Here is a 13,933-nt window from a genome sequence, read left to right on the forward strand (position 1 = left end):
TAGTTGTAAAATTCCAAAACTGACTGGAAGGAAAAGCAATCATGTTATTCCACTGTCTGTTCTTTCAGTCAGGTGAAGTGAAGTTGGCACGGTAGGACCGTCGTCACCAGCACCTCCCTGAATGGAACTCGGGAACTGAGGAGCTCTCTCAGTGCTCCCCCAACCCCAGCAGGCTCCCAGGAGACCCGCAGAACCCTGACCCTGTCACCTGCACAGCGTGAGGCAGGCCAGGCCAGCATGCCCCAGGCTCTGAGGTTTCTGCTCTGCGGTGTCCTCATCGGAGCAGCCCTGGGGACCTGGACTCACAGCCAGCCCCTTAGTTGTCACAGAAGGACCTCGCAGCCACCACAGACTTTGCACTCGGTTTGCTTTGCAACATTCCTGTTTTCCCTTCACCATCGAAGCCAGGGAGCCCTCCAGCAGCCTGGAGCCAGGGCCAATCCACTGCTGCCACCTCTGAAACCACAGCCTCCATGCAACAGGCTGGCATGTGCCTTCTGTGTCCAGCAAGGCCCAGCAGGGCCTCAGGAGCCGGGTGTCCTAGGAGATTTGGAACCCTCAGATGGCCTCCTTCTCTCGCTGGCTCAACCCCGTCCTGAACTTCATTGCTTGAGCTACAAAACTGAATAAACACAGTGTGCGCTGATGGATCCTGCCTGGCTGGGGATCCCTGACTCCAGCTGGTCTGAGCCCAGGCTGCCAAGATCTACAGAATTAAGATACAGGAGGACAGTTAGGGCCTCTACGGAGCTGGCTGCAGGTCAGAGGCTAGATGACAGTTGTTCGGTGTGCGTTGATTTGTTAACTTGCTGCATGAGCTCTTCACACCCCAACAGTTAGAGGAATGCGTTAACTGTGCCCCTCCTTCCATGCAAGTAGCTGCTGTCTTTCCAAGGGTACCCAAGACCTGTTTAAATAGCGGGGTCCCCAAACTCCACTCCTCCACTTTTGGTGTGGTCCCAGGAAGTGACACGTTGTATAGCCCCCGCATTGGTTCAGATGCACACCCTGTGAACCACTTTGCAGAATATGAAGCCCAACCCCATCCCCCTGCCCCCGCAGATAAGAATGAGACCAGTCCTCGTTAACATTAATGTAATTATTCCAGAATCTGAGTCAGCTTTGTGGCGGTTAGCTCTTTGTGTTACCTGTCTCTGCCCTTTGTTGCCTTGTTTTATTTTGCCCACTATTTTGTCTTTATTCTATGTGACAGATTTCAATTAGGCTGCTCATGTTAATCTCTCTGTTGATCTCCCACTGCAAGATCTACCTGCTTTCAAATGGTACCATTTCCTGGGTGGTGCAGCTGCATGGAAACACCGAAGCAGTCATTATTAGCCTTCCGGAAGCTTGTGTTTCTGCTACCCTTTGAATTCTCCAAATACTACAGGACCGTAGACAGTGCTGAACTTCTCACCAAATGTACACACCCCTTGTAAAGGCCTTCCTTCTTTCTTGTGTGTCTGCATGTTCTTTTTTTTAATGTTTTTATTTATTATATATACAGTATTCTGCCTGCATATATGCCTGGAGGTCAGAAGAGGGCATCAGATCTTATTACAGATGGCTGTGAGCCACCATGTGGCTGCTGGGAATTGAACTCAGAACCTCTAGAAGAACAGTCAGTGCTCTTAACCTCTGAGTCGTCTCTCCAACCCCTACATACTCTTTTAAAATCAGACCACTTGTACCTGGGTGTTCATCTCAGTACAGAATGGCCACAGTGAATCCTCCTCGTTTTTTGCTTCTCTAAAGATGTGCCAATTTCATGTGTACTTTTACAGTGTCCTGATGGGAACAAGACTCGAGGCTGCAGGCCGTGGCTCTCATCCGGCACTTTCATAGCTGCCATTCCATTTCCTCCGGCTTCCATCATTCCCAGTGAGAAGTCAGCCATCCCGCCACGGTTTCTTCCTTTGCTGGGCATGGCAGGCTCTGCTCAGCAGAGCCTCAAAGTTCTTAACTGCTGAGCCTCCCTCTAGCCCCCTTCTTAGAATTTTAATTACACATTTTCAATTTCTCCACAGCACCCTGCATACCCTAGTGTGCTCTTTTATTTCTCAAAGTTTTTGTTCCATACCTCCTCAGCCTGGAACATTTTAGAAAACTTGCTTATCCCTTGTTTAAACAATCACTGTGCCAGCTTCGTGTGGCTTTCATTTGAATTTGCCTTTTAGTGGGATGCTATTTGGCCCTATTTTCAAATACAATTCCTCTGATAATGTACTCTGGCTTTTCATTTGTTAAAAATAAATTGCTAATTGATATTGCAAATTTGTTCCTAGTCACCTCAGTGACTAAGCACTTGGGGCCTCCTATTGTCTGTTTCCCCAACTATGTGGCATCTGGTGGCTGAACTCTGAGGTCTGCTAACCTTGTGAGTGCTGGAGACTCTGGACATTTTAGTCTTTTCATGGTGTTGTTTATGACAGAGGCTGAGCACCCATCCAAGACCAGGGTTAAGATACAGTAAGGCTGAGCTTCTGTCCTTACAGAGCAGAGTCTAGACCAGTTTGTCCTTCTCTGGAACAACCTCCTAGGGACTCAGCGGAAAACTTTGTGTGTTTTCTGAAATTCTGGGTTGTTGAGGCTTGAGCTCCAGCTTCTGTTATAACAACATCTGGGATGGGGCGACACCCATGCCTGTTCAGTTCAGCCTGTGTACTCTGTGCTCTGTGCAACTTCTGCACCCACAAAGGTCTCTGGGCAACAAGTGCAGATCAAGATCAGGTTCAACTGCTAGGGCTGCACTTTCCTCTTGTCTCTGGCTTCCAGTGTCAGCTTTGTTTCCCCAGCTCTAGAGCTTGGCACACAACTCTGGACTGGCTCAGTGGCACTCACACATTGTTGAATAACTCAAGGAACAGAGTGATGGGGCCACCTTGGCGTGTTTTGCTTTTTCTCTGGGATACAGACCTCAAGCTCCCAAAGCTTGGGTTGCCTTTTGAGTGAAGCCTCGTCTGAAAAAAAACTCGCCCTCTCTGAGTGAGTATGTGTGTGTGTGTGTGTGTGAGAGAGAGAGGGGGGGGGGGGAGAAAGAGAAAGAGAGAGAGAGAGAGAGAGAGAGAGAGAGAGAATGTTCTCTCCTTTCTGTCTCTCCCTGGCTTTGTTTGCTAGAAGCTATCCCACCAGATCAAAACATACATGGGTTTCTCCTTGTGTGTTAACGACGAGGCAGCAACACATTGAGATCTGGGGTTGGCAGACTGGTCCTGTCTCCAACCTAGATGAGTGGGGAATTGTTTTAGTTGTGGTTTCTCGTGAATTAAAAACAAAACGAAAAACAAAATCTGCACTACTGAGGGCTGGGGGTGTGGCTCAGCCAGGAGAGTGCCTGCCTGCTATAAATGAAGCTCTGTGTCCAATCCCCAACAACTCTATAACCGGATCAGGTGGCAGGACACCCAAGAGGGGCCTGCAGGAGGATCAGAAACCAAGGTCATCTGGCCCTACAAGGGTTTGAGGTTAGCCTGGGTTACATGAGATTTTGTCTCAAAAAACAAATTGTCTTTTCAAAATGCCCTTCCGTAGCATGGACAGAGATTAAGAAAGCCTTCAGCACAGGAGGAAATGCAAATGCCCGTCAGAGCCAAAGGTGAGCTTGCTGGGTGGTAGACGGTGGCAATAAGCTGCGCTGATGGGAAAATGAGAAAACTCGGAGACTGGAGAGCTAGCCCAGACGGGGAGGTTGACCCTGGTCTGCCTTGTGGAAAGGCTGAGCATGCAGGACACAGGAGGTTGGGAGAGCATTGACAGGGCAATTTTTTTTAGCACATTGTTTGATATGAAAACATATATGGAGAGATTCTTCGTTAAAAACTTTTAATAAAAGTTGGGTGCCAAGATTTACATCAGGGGCTCCTCAGTCCTGAGTCCAAATCTTGCCCGTATTACCACTTAGCAGGCAGCCCTTTGTAGGTAATCTAGCACATCTTGGCCAGAGTTTCCCCATCTGTAAAGTGGGAACGATGAGGACACCTGTCCCATAGGGCAGGTGAGAAAATCTGACAGGTGTATACACATGAGACAGAGACTCTGTTCTCACATTTGGAAAAGCATTTGTTAAACACAACCAGCTTGCAACACAACATCCTCCTTTAACCCGATTCAGTCCACAGTCACTGTGCCCAAATGTCCATCTGGTCAACCTGCCTTATGCTACTTGTGAGGTGCAGAAGTGGGTGGGGCCTGCTCAGACACACAGGCAACCCGGTGGATGTGAGGTGGGTGGAGGACTGGACTCCTCTTGCGTCCTGCAGCCAGGCAGCTCCTCTCCACTGCAGGCAGAAGGTGGAAGCTCCCTCGGACCACAGAGGATGCTGGAATTGGCTCCCAGCCCCGACTCCCTTGTAGTCATTAGCAAAGCCCCTCATGCTCTGCCCACGATGGGGGAGGACATCCTGACACACCATCCCTCATCTAAATGTTTAATAATGCCCCATCCTCAGCTCACAAGGTAACCCAAGCCAGCGGATCCCCAAAGCCACAGACTAACGAGGCCATGAAAGGGAAGATGTTTCTGTAATGAAAATTTCATCAATGCAGATTTCACATTGAATATCAGGGTCTCAGCGTGAAGACGGCATCAGAGTGGACGCTGCTGTGACATTGACCTTCCTCCCTGGAGACAAGAGCAGAGCCAGCAGCTTCGATCTTTGTGACAACATAGTCACAGGGAAGGAGGCTCTGGGATGGGGGAGTCAGCGAGGCCCCACCCCATTCCTTCTGAAGGGTGTCTCTGCTGGTGCGTCTTGGCACCTCTGCTTTCCTCAGTTGCCCCTCTGGTCCTATCCCTATCTAATCTAAGCCCCTCTGTCTCCTCACCCATCTCTATCCTCTTGCTCCTCAGCACTGCACTGCCCAACCGGGCCACACTCCATCTGCTTCCTCTCTCTTATTCAATTTTCCCCAGAACCCGCAAGCCCCAGATCTTGTCTCGATGTCTTCCTACCCAGAAAGATTCCCTTGGTGGTCTTTTAAGAACAGCCTTACTGCCGGGCAGTGGCGGCACACGCCTTTAACCCCAGCACTCGGTAGGCAAAGACAGGTGGATCTCTGAGTTAGTTCAAGGCCACCCTGGTCTACAAGGTCTAACTCCAGGACAGGCACCAAAGCTATAGAGAAACCCTGTCTTGAAAAAGCAAAAAATTACAGTATTACTGGTACCCACCCCTTTCTGCTTTCATTTGCCTGTGCATGCTTACACATACATATGGGGAGAGAGAGAGAGAGAGAGAGAGAGAGAGAGAGAGAGAGAGAGAGAGAGAGAGAGAGAGAGAACACGCACAGTGACAGATGTATACAATGCATCAAGATCATCTTTTCCTAAGGCATCTGTATGCCTGTGAGAGCCATGGGTACCCTGTAAGCCAAGTGTAACCTTGGCGATTTTTGCATCTCATCTTGAGAAGATCTTATCTTATGAGTTTGGCTTCTGGAAAACCCTGGTTGGAACCCACGACTGTCAGAAGTACTTCCCTCCCCAACACTGTAGTCCATGGTACCACAAGGGGTTGGGATGCTTGGAACCGGAGGCTGAGCACACGCCAAGGGCAGATACACCGGTGGCTTCCAGTCTCTTATTTATAGCCTGACAGGAAAGCACTTTGCTCTTCCCTCTCACACAGTGTCTTGTGAGGCTTCCAACAGCTCAGGAAATAAAAACACAAACAACATTAACTCTAAGTCACCTTTCTTTAGAGAAACTCGTAGACACAGAGGGAATGCACAAGAGAGCCTGTGCTTGCAGGTTCTGGACCTTTCCAAGGTCAAGACAGTAAAAAAATAAAATAAAATAAAATAAATCTCCAAGCATCACTGGTAACCTTGACCATGTCAAGGTCTTATGACTTTGTCATAGACAATGTATTTAAGAGGAAATTTAAAGAATGTTTAGACTCCTCTGAAGTCTCCAAATAAAGTTAAAATGTTTTAAATTTTGAGGTAACTTTTCCTATTGAATTTTCACAAAGATGCATGAGTCCCTCTGTCTTTCAAAAAGATGGCATGTGCATTTGCACATGTTCATAATGCATATGTTTTTGTACTGCAATGAATAACGGTATGCTTTAATTTTTAATTACTGTGCTTGAGAGATCTATAAAAGAAAATGCCTCTAACCTGTAAGTCCCATGGCCCAAGGACAGATAACTTCCTGAAATGCTAGAGGCTGTTGTTCACATACAATAATAAGCCCTGCACTTTCACTTTTGATAGCAAGTTTGGTTGCCACATCTGAGAGGATGTGGGCTGAATCCCACACAGACAGGAAGTACACAGGCAGGAAGTACATCAGGATACATGCTTGCCTCTGATTGGACAAAGACAAAATATAAGTAGCCTAGTGAGTTTTGCCCTTATAAGCCCCTGACTAATAATATTCGGCACTGTATTCTGAGCATAGGATTTGGGTATGGTCCTGGCCAATATTTAATAAAGTTTGTTTCAAATTTGGCTCAAAAAACTGTGGTAGTGGTCTTATTCTTGCCTGCTGGGTGGTGCGGGAGAATTGTCTGTATTTTGTCAATCATGTTTTAAATAAAACGCTGATTGGCCAGGCAGGAGGTGTAGGTGGGAAAACCAGACAGGAAGTGAAAATGATGCAAGGAGAGCAGGAAAATTCTGGGGAGGAGGAAGTTGATTCCTCCCACTCCTGCCCAGATTACTGAAGCCGCAGGATGTGCGCTGCCCCACTGAAAAAGGTACTGAGCCACATGGCTAAAATAGATCAGAAAAAATGGGTTAATCAAGATGTGAGAGTTAGCCAGTAAGAAGCCTGACCTAATGGGCTAATCAGCATTATAACTTATAGAGATCTCTTGTGTGGTTGATTTTCTCTGGGGCCTGCCGGCTGTGGGGTACCAGGCGGGGACAGAAAACACAAACAAGCAGGCCCAACATGTTACAGCTGGGATCAACAGTACATATTTGCATGTGTGTGTCTGGACTCGTACGTATGGAAACAAGAGGAGGAAGTTAGGTGTCTTCCTTTAGTACTCTCAAGCTTATTTTTTGAGACAAAGTCTCTCACTGAGACTGCAGCTTGCTTGTTTCTAAGCTGGCTTAGACCCGCCTGTCTGTACCTCCCCAGTGCTGGGGTGACAAGCACACACCACCATGCATGACTTTTTACATGAGTTCCAGAGATCTGAACTCAGGCCCTCTTGCTTGTACAGCAAGCACTTTACCGAGTCACCTCCTGAACACCAGAGGCCTGTTTGTTTTAGCACTGGGATTATACGTCAGGGCACGACAAGGCCAGCAGAAGCAGAACAACGTGAATGCCCCCAGCCCGGCCCTGTAGAATTCACTCTGGGCTTATCGATGAGGACGTTCTTCGTGGGGTTTCATAACCAAAGCCCTCAAGTGTAGGCTCTCATCTTTTCTATGTCCCAAGATGGCCTCTAACGCTCTCTGCTTCTAACGATGGCCCTGAACTTCTCCTCCTCTTGCCTCATCCTCCTAAGTGCCGGAATGGCAGCTCTGTATCACCATTGTATCCGTGACTTCACGGATCTGACTACACTGGACACCTGACGGTCTCCAGTGGGGCTCAGCCCAGCCACTCACAAGCACTCCTAGTCTGCTACGCAGAAATACTGTCTGTTTTACCTCAAAACTTAGTGGCTCCAGACAAGAACCTGCTGGATCTGCTTCTTTGGATCTAGTCCCAGGTCAGACACGACTGCACAGCCTCCACTAGAAAGGACTGAGTCCGGAAGTCAGGGCACCGCAGGCTGACTGTCCTGGAGACTTCCTTCATTTGTGTAAAGTCCACCTAGAATGGCTCAGAAGTCAACCCAGCTAATACCCTAAGCACAGAGAGTCCCTCATGCGGCTGGGCTTCCTCCCAGCATGGCTGCCTCGGGTTGGTCAGGCTCCATTTGTGGCGGCTCAGGTTCTAAGAGCAAAAAGTCTAACAAATGAGGTAGAAACCGAATGACCTCTTCTCGCCAAGCCTTGGGAGTCTCAGAGCCTAAGACTAAGTTTCTCTAGCTGGAAGTTGCAGGGATGGGCAGCAGACACAGATCCCGTCTCTCGCTGGAGGCACGTCAGACTTGAATGACTCACCGGGAGTCAGCGGCTCCAAATGCATCCTGGTATTATCTCTGCTGCTTTATTTTCCTATGCCCAGCATCACTCCCTTATTAGTCTGACCACAAACCCAGGGGTCAGACTGTGCTTGGAGCAGATTCCAAGCCATGACAATGCACGACACCAGCCTCCAGCACCCTGGGACCCACAGGAGAAACAGGGTCTACACCGAGCCCACTTCAACTGAAATTTGTGATGCTGTTTGAAAGGGACATTCTCCAGGAGACATGTTCAGACATTGGTACGTAGTGCTCTCTTCCACAGGACTGCACACATCTCCCAGGTCCCATTTATTTCCCTTAGCGGCTGCCTGCTTTTGCTTCCACAGCACAATCTACCGAGAGCTTTGGAATGGGCTTTGGATTGCCACTTGATGAAGAGAAAGCAATGGTGGGATACACGAGGGTTGACAGGGGTGGCAGCTGCCCTCCTTTGACTGAGCTTCCCATGCTCCAAGACAACAGGCAGAACTTGGATGGATTCCCACTGCACCACTGCTAAGTGGCTCCATTTAAGTAAACAGCCCCTGGGAATTCATAACCGCGCACTCTGCGGGTGATCCGTTTTTTTTCTCCTACCCACTTCGAACATACAAAATTGAGAATATGTCAGACCTCACACGGGCTCTTTACAAAGTGTTCCCCATTAACCAGGGCCATTTCAGCCCCGTGTTCTTGCCCTCCTCTAAAGGCAGCCCATGGCATTTCCATAATAAAGAGCAGTTTATGGCTTGAAATCTTGACTGGTTGAAAAATGAATTCCAAAATCCCACTGGTTGATTTATTGCCCATATGCCTCCTTTGTTGTCATCGTCATCGCTGGTTAAAGATAGAAAGAATTATCTGTTAGAGTCGGAGAGATAGCTCAGCAGTTAGATGTACTGGCGGCTCTTTCAGAGGACCCAGGTTCAATTCCCAGTATCCACATAGCAGCTCAAAATCCTCTATAGCTCCAATCTAATGCTCTCTTCAGCCACCAAGAACACATGTGGTGCATAGTGTTGCATGGTGCATACATGCGGGCAAACATCCATAGGCATAATATTTTTAAGAGAAAATATTGCCACATCTTAACTCCTTAGTGTGAGTAATTATAATTTCAATCTCGTTGGTAGCTGTCTTAGTTGGGGTTTCTATGGCTGTGAAAAGACACTGTGACCACAGCAACTCTCATAAAGGAAAACATTTAATTAGGGTAGGAAATTTGCTTACACTTCAGAGGTTCAGTCCGTGATCATCATGGTGGGACATGGCGGCGTGCAGGCAGACACGGTGCTGGAGAAGTAGCTGAGAGTCTACGTCTTGCAGGCAGCAGGAAGTGGTCTGAGCATCACACTGAGCGAAGTCTGAGCGTAGATAAGACCTCGAAGCCCACCCCACAGTGACACACTTCCTCCAGCAAAGCCACACCTCCTAATAGTGCCACTCCTTTGGGGGCCATTTTCTTTCAAACTACCATAGTGGATAATCTCTTCGAATCCTAATTTGAAACCCTTAACTGGTCCAAAAGATCTGAACCCACATAGGTGCTGTCAAGTCCACAGCAGAGGTCATGTCACGGGTCAGGGTATCTCTAAAGGTGATAAGTAGTTGCCATAGAGATTTCCACGGAAATGCACCATTTCAGTCCAGGGGGAATACAATGAGTAGGGTGGGTGTCCAGAGTCTGTTGACCCTTGGAGTTCTCCAAGAAAGTACTGATCTTGCAAGGGACCTGAATTTGAGTCCCCGTACCCACACTGAACTGTTCATAAACACTTGGAACTCCATTGCCAAGGTATCTGATACCCTTTCCCTGGGCTCGGGTACATACTACCATGCAGATATATGTCTAATTTAAAGTAATAAAAATAAATCTTTAAAAGAGTGAAATCCCTCTCTGAAGGCACAATGCTGACTCTCCCTCCATGAGAGTCCAAGCCTCAGAATGCTCCCACCTCCAATTCCACAGACATCTTCCTTTCCCAGCAACTCAGGGCAAGCTCAGTGGGTGGCCGTCCTTGCCACCTGTAAGATGGACCATAAGACCTCACATGCTTTTTCCAAAGTAAACCAGCCAAGTTCACAGCCACCGCCATGGGCCAGGCATTGTGCATGCAGTGACCAGCGTCCAGGGAGACAGAGACGAAGCCAGATCACAGGAGAGCCACACCCTATTTGCCTCCTTCTCCGAGAAGAATAAATAACTCATTCGTCACTTCCATCCGTCATCTGAGGCAAAAACCAGACAACGATAACGATGTGAATATATTAATCAGCCTCCCTTGCAGATGAGTCCCTGCTTTAGTTAGAGACAGCAATTTGGTGGCTGTGATTTTGAAAGCCAGAGAAATGCTAAATAGAAGCATGTCAGCTGGTCTCAGATATAGCCCCGAAATAACATCCCCAGGAACAGATCCTTTGATAAAATATCCCCAAAGAATTTCAAGATATACATAATGGGTTTGGCTTTTTTTTTTAATAACCGATTTGGCAGATTTCTTTCCCCTAGCTTCCAGCTTTCTAAGGATGATTTCATTCCAAAATGCTTTTTAAGTTTGCAAAATGTGCTTGCCACTCACCCCCACCCCACCACATGCTGAATTGTCTTTTCTGCATTTTGCAGTTCATTTTAAATGGGAAATTGATGGCTTCTTTAGTGCTGAGTCACTGGAACAAGGGTGGCCCGATTTCCAATTACACATGAGCGGAATGGAGTCTGGGGTGGGTCTGTGAGCCCCATGGTACATACCTGCAGAGGCTAAAAACAGACCAAGTACATGGCTAGAGCCGGCTCGCTGATGGAGGCTCTCAGGGGCTAAGTTAGCACTGAGCTGGTAACGGTCTTCATCCCGTCTACTGTTTCCTGAGTCTAAGGACAAGATGTCCTGAGAAAATTCTGCCTGGCAGCTTGATTGATGGCTCTTGGATCCAGAGCCAGGAGGTGACTTGGTGTGAACTAAGATTGTTGAAAAAAAAGAAAAATGCCCGGCAGGTGTGGTAGCTCATGTGTGTCACCCCAGCACAGCATGTGACTTTCCAGGAGTAAAACCCCCATCTCCTAAACCAAGCCAAAGTGGAACCCAAAACAGAGGAGTGGCTGGAAAGATGGCTTAGCAGGTACGAGTGCCCAACGCCTTTTCAGGGACCCCGCCCCAGTTCACAGTACCCATGTCTGGCAGCTCACAACCCCTGACACACTATCTTGAAGGGATGCAGCTCTCTCCTCTGTCTTCGGCCGGTCCACACATGCACACACCTGCACACAGTACACACATGTAATTCAAAATAAAACAAATCTTTTTAGAAAGCAGCAGTAAGAAAAAGGAAAGGGTTGATATTAATCTTGGCTGGTAGAGTACTGGGGCTAGCTCTTGGTTGGTAGGGTACTGGGCTAGTATGCACAAAGCCCTTGATCTGATTCCTTAGAATCATATAAACCCCTGTGTGGTGATACGTACTTGTAATCCCAGAACAAGGGAGGTGGATGCAAGAGGGTCAGAAGTTCAAGGTCATCCTCAGCTACTTAACAAGTTCAAAGCAGTTTGGAATGTGTAAGATTCTGCCAAAGGGGGTAAAAATACTTATTTATTTTTTTTAATGGAAAATAGATGTTACGGGGTTAGACTTTAGAGCCCCATCTCCCAATCCTCCTGCTTGTGACTGTGTTTGGAGATGGGCTCACCTTCTTTTTCAAAGTTCAGTGACATTATTAGAATGAGTCCTGGTCCTAAGCATCTTTTCAAGAAGAGGATGGGGAACAGATGTTGTAAAAGGAGCGGCGCCTGGCTCCTGGCTGCCTAGCTAGCTTATGCCCCGAAATAACAACACACAAATTGTATTCATTTAAACATTGCCTGACCCATTATTTCAAGCCTCTTATTGGCTAACTCTCACATAGTAGTTTAACCCATCTCCATTAATGTGTATTGCCACTTGACTGTGGCTTACCGGCATGAGTCTAACCAGCATCCATCTCAGAGAGGAGAGTCATGGCGTCTGCCACATTGCCTTCTTCCCAGCATTCTGTTCTGCCTACTCTGCCTACCTAATTTTCTGCCCTATCAAAAGGCCAAGGCAGTCACTTTATTCAACCAATGAAAGCAACACATAGAAAGAAGACCTCCTACACCAAACAGACGTAGGCAGAAAAAGACCACGTGAGGTGAAAGGGAACAGAGTAATGGGTCTCAACCTTCCTAACACTGTAACCCTTTAATCCAGTCTCTCATGTTGTGGTGACCCCCAACCATACAATTTTTGTTGCTACTTTGTAACTGTAATTTTGCTGTTATGAATGTAATGTGAATATCTGATATGCAGGTTACCTAATATGTGACTCCTATAAAAGGGGGTCATACCCACAGGTTGAGAACCACTGGATCAGAGGGCCCCAACTCTCCCTGGGATTCTGGGAAGATCTTTTAGATACAAAGCCAACTGTAATGCCTGCGTTACTCTCTCACGTGCCCCACAAGACACCTGGGTCATTTGAAAGGCAATCAGCCAAATGCCGTTTATTCAAGCTTAGGAAAAGCCTTATATACCTAGCTACTGCACAATGGAATTTCCCCCAGGCAGGTGGGAAATTGCCATGCCCAAGATGGAGTAAACAATGCCCTATAGCTAATCACCAGGCAGGGCAGAGGGAGCACAGGATAGCTGGAAAATGCAACAAAATGTCTGGCCAGAAAATGTCCTTAAGATGAACCCCAGGAGGAGGGGTAGAACTCGGCCCCACAGTCAACCACAGTTAAATGTTACTGAGAATGGCAGGTAAGCATTTGCTATGTCTATTTTCTGCATGCTTTGCTATTTTTCTGTGACTGAATGAAGCCGTCAGGGAGGGTCATCAAACAGGCCTCTCCTGCAATCCTGACAGCCTTTGGTGAATAACTGTCTAGAAAGGACAGCACTCCAGCTACAGAGTCCAGGACATGACTCTGGTCACAGACTGTTTCCCCTCAGCACCTGTACCAGAACTAGGAAAAGGCCAGGAGAACCTAGAAGGGCGCTTGGACACTTGCTTTAGGGAACACCATCTCGGCATTACAAACCCGGCAGTTAGTCTGCAAAGCAAGGCCCCTCCGCAGCGACAGAGTCAAAGACTTGGCGGAGAGAGGGACTGTGGTCTAGCCTCATTCCTGTTGTGGTGTTGAAACACTCAGACCAGAACCCACACAGCGGAGGAGGGTTCCCTTGCTTACGATGGCAGGCACAGTCCATGTTGGAGGGCACAAAGGCAGGGATATAAAGGACCACTTCCCTAGTTGGGAGCAGAGAATGAACGTCCAGTCCAAGCTGCTTGTTTGCTTGTAAGTCCTCCACTGACTCCAACATTTTCATACCGTCCGGGGCCGGCACCACCCACCTTCTTCCTAGCCCAGCTAACCGTCAAGACAATCTGCCACTGCCACAGGCCAGCCTGACCTAGAAGATTCCTCAGAGGACTTTCTTCCCTATTGGACTGGAGAGATAGCTCAGTAATTCAAAGCACTTGTTGCTCTGGCAATGGACTCAGGTTTCATTCCCAGCACCCACATGCTGGTTTGTCATCTGTAACTCCAGTTCCAGCAGACCTCATACCCTCTTCTGACTTTCGCGGGCACTAAGCACACACACGGTACACAAACAAACATGCAGGTAAAACGCTTCCATATAAGACAAAGTGAATGAATACTTCCATATAAGACAAAATTAATACATCTAATATTAATTTTTTTAATATAAAAGCCCCTTTTCCCAAGCGACTCTATGTTGTGTCAAGTTGAATATCAAAACTGACCAGAACAGGCTATATGCTTGGCTTTGATAGTTTTGGAAATTGAGCTGTAACTGGTGATAGTCACAATGACCACATC

The sequence above is a fragment of the Myodes glareolus genome, chromosome 10, assembly GCF_982192425.1.
Source record: "Myodes glareolus chromosome 10, mMyoGla1.1, whole genome shotgun sequence".
Lineage (NCBI taxonomy): Eukaryota > Metazoa > Chordata > Mammalia > Rodentia > Cricetidae > Myodes > Myodes glareolus.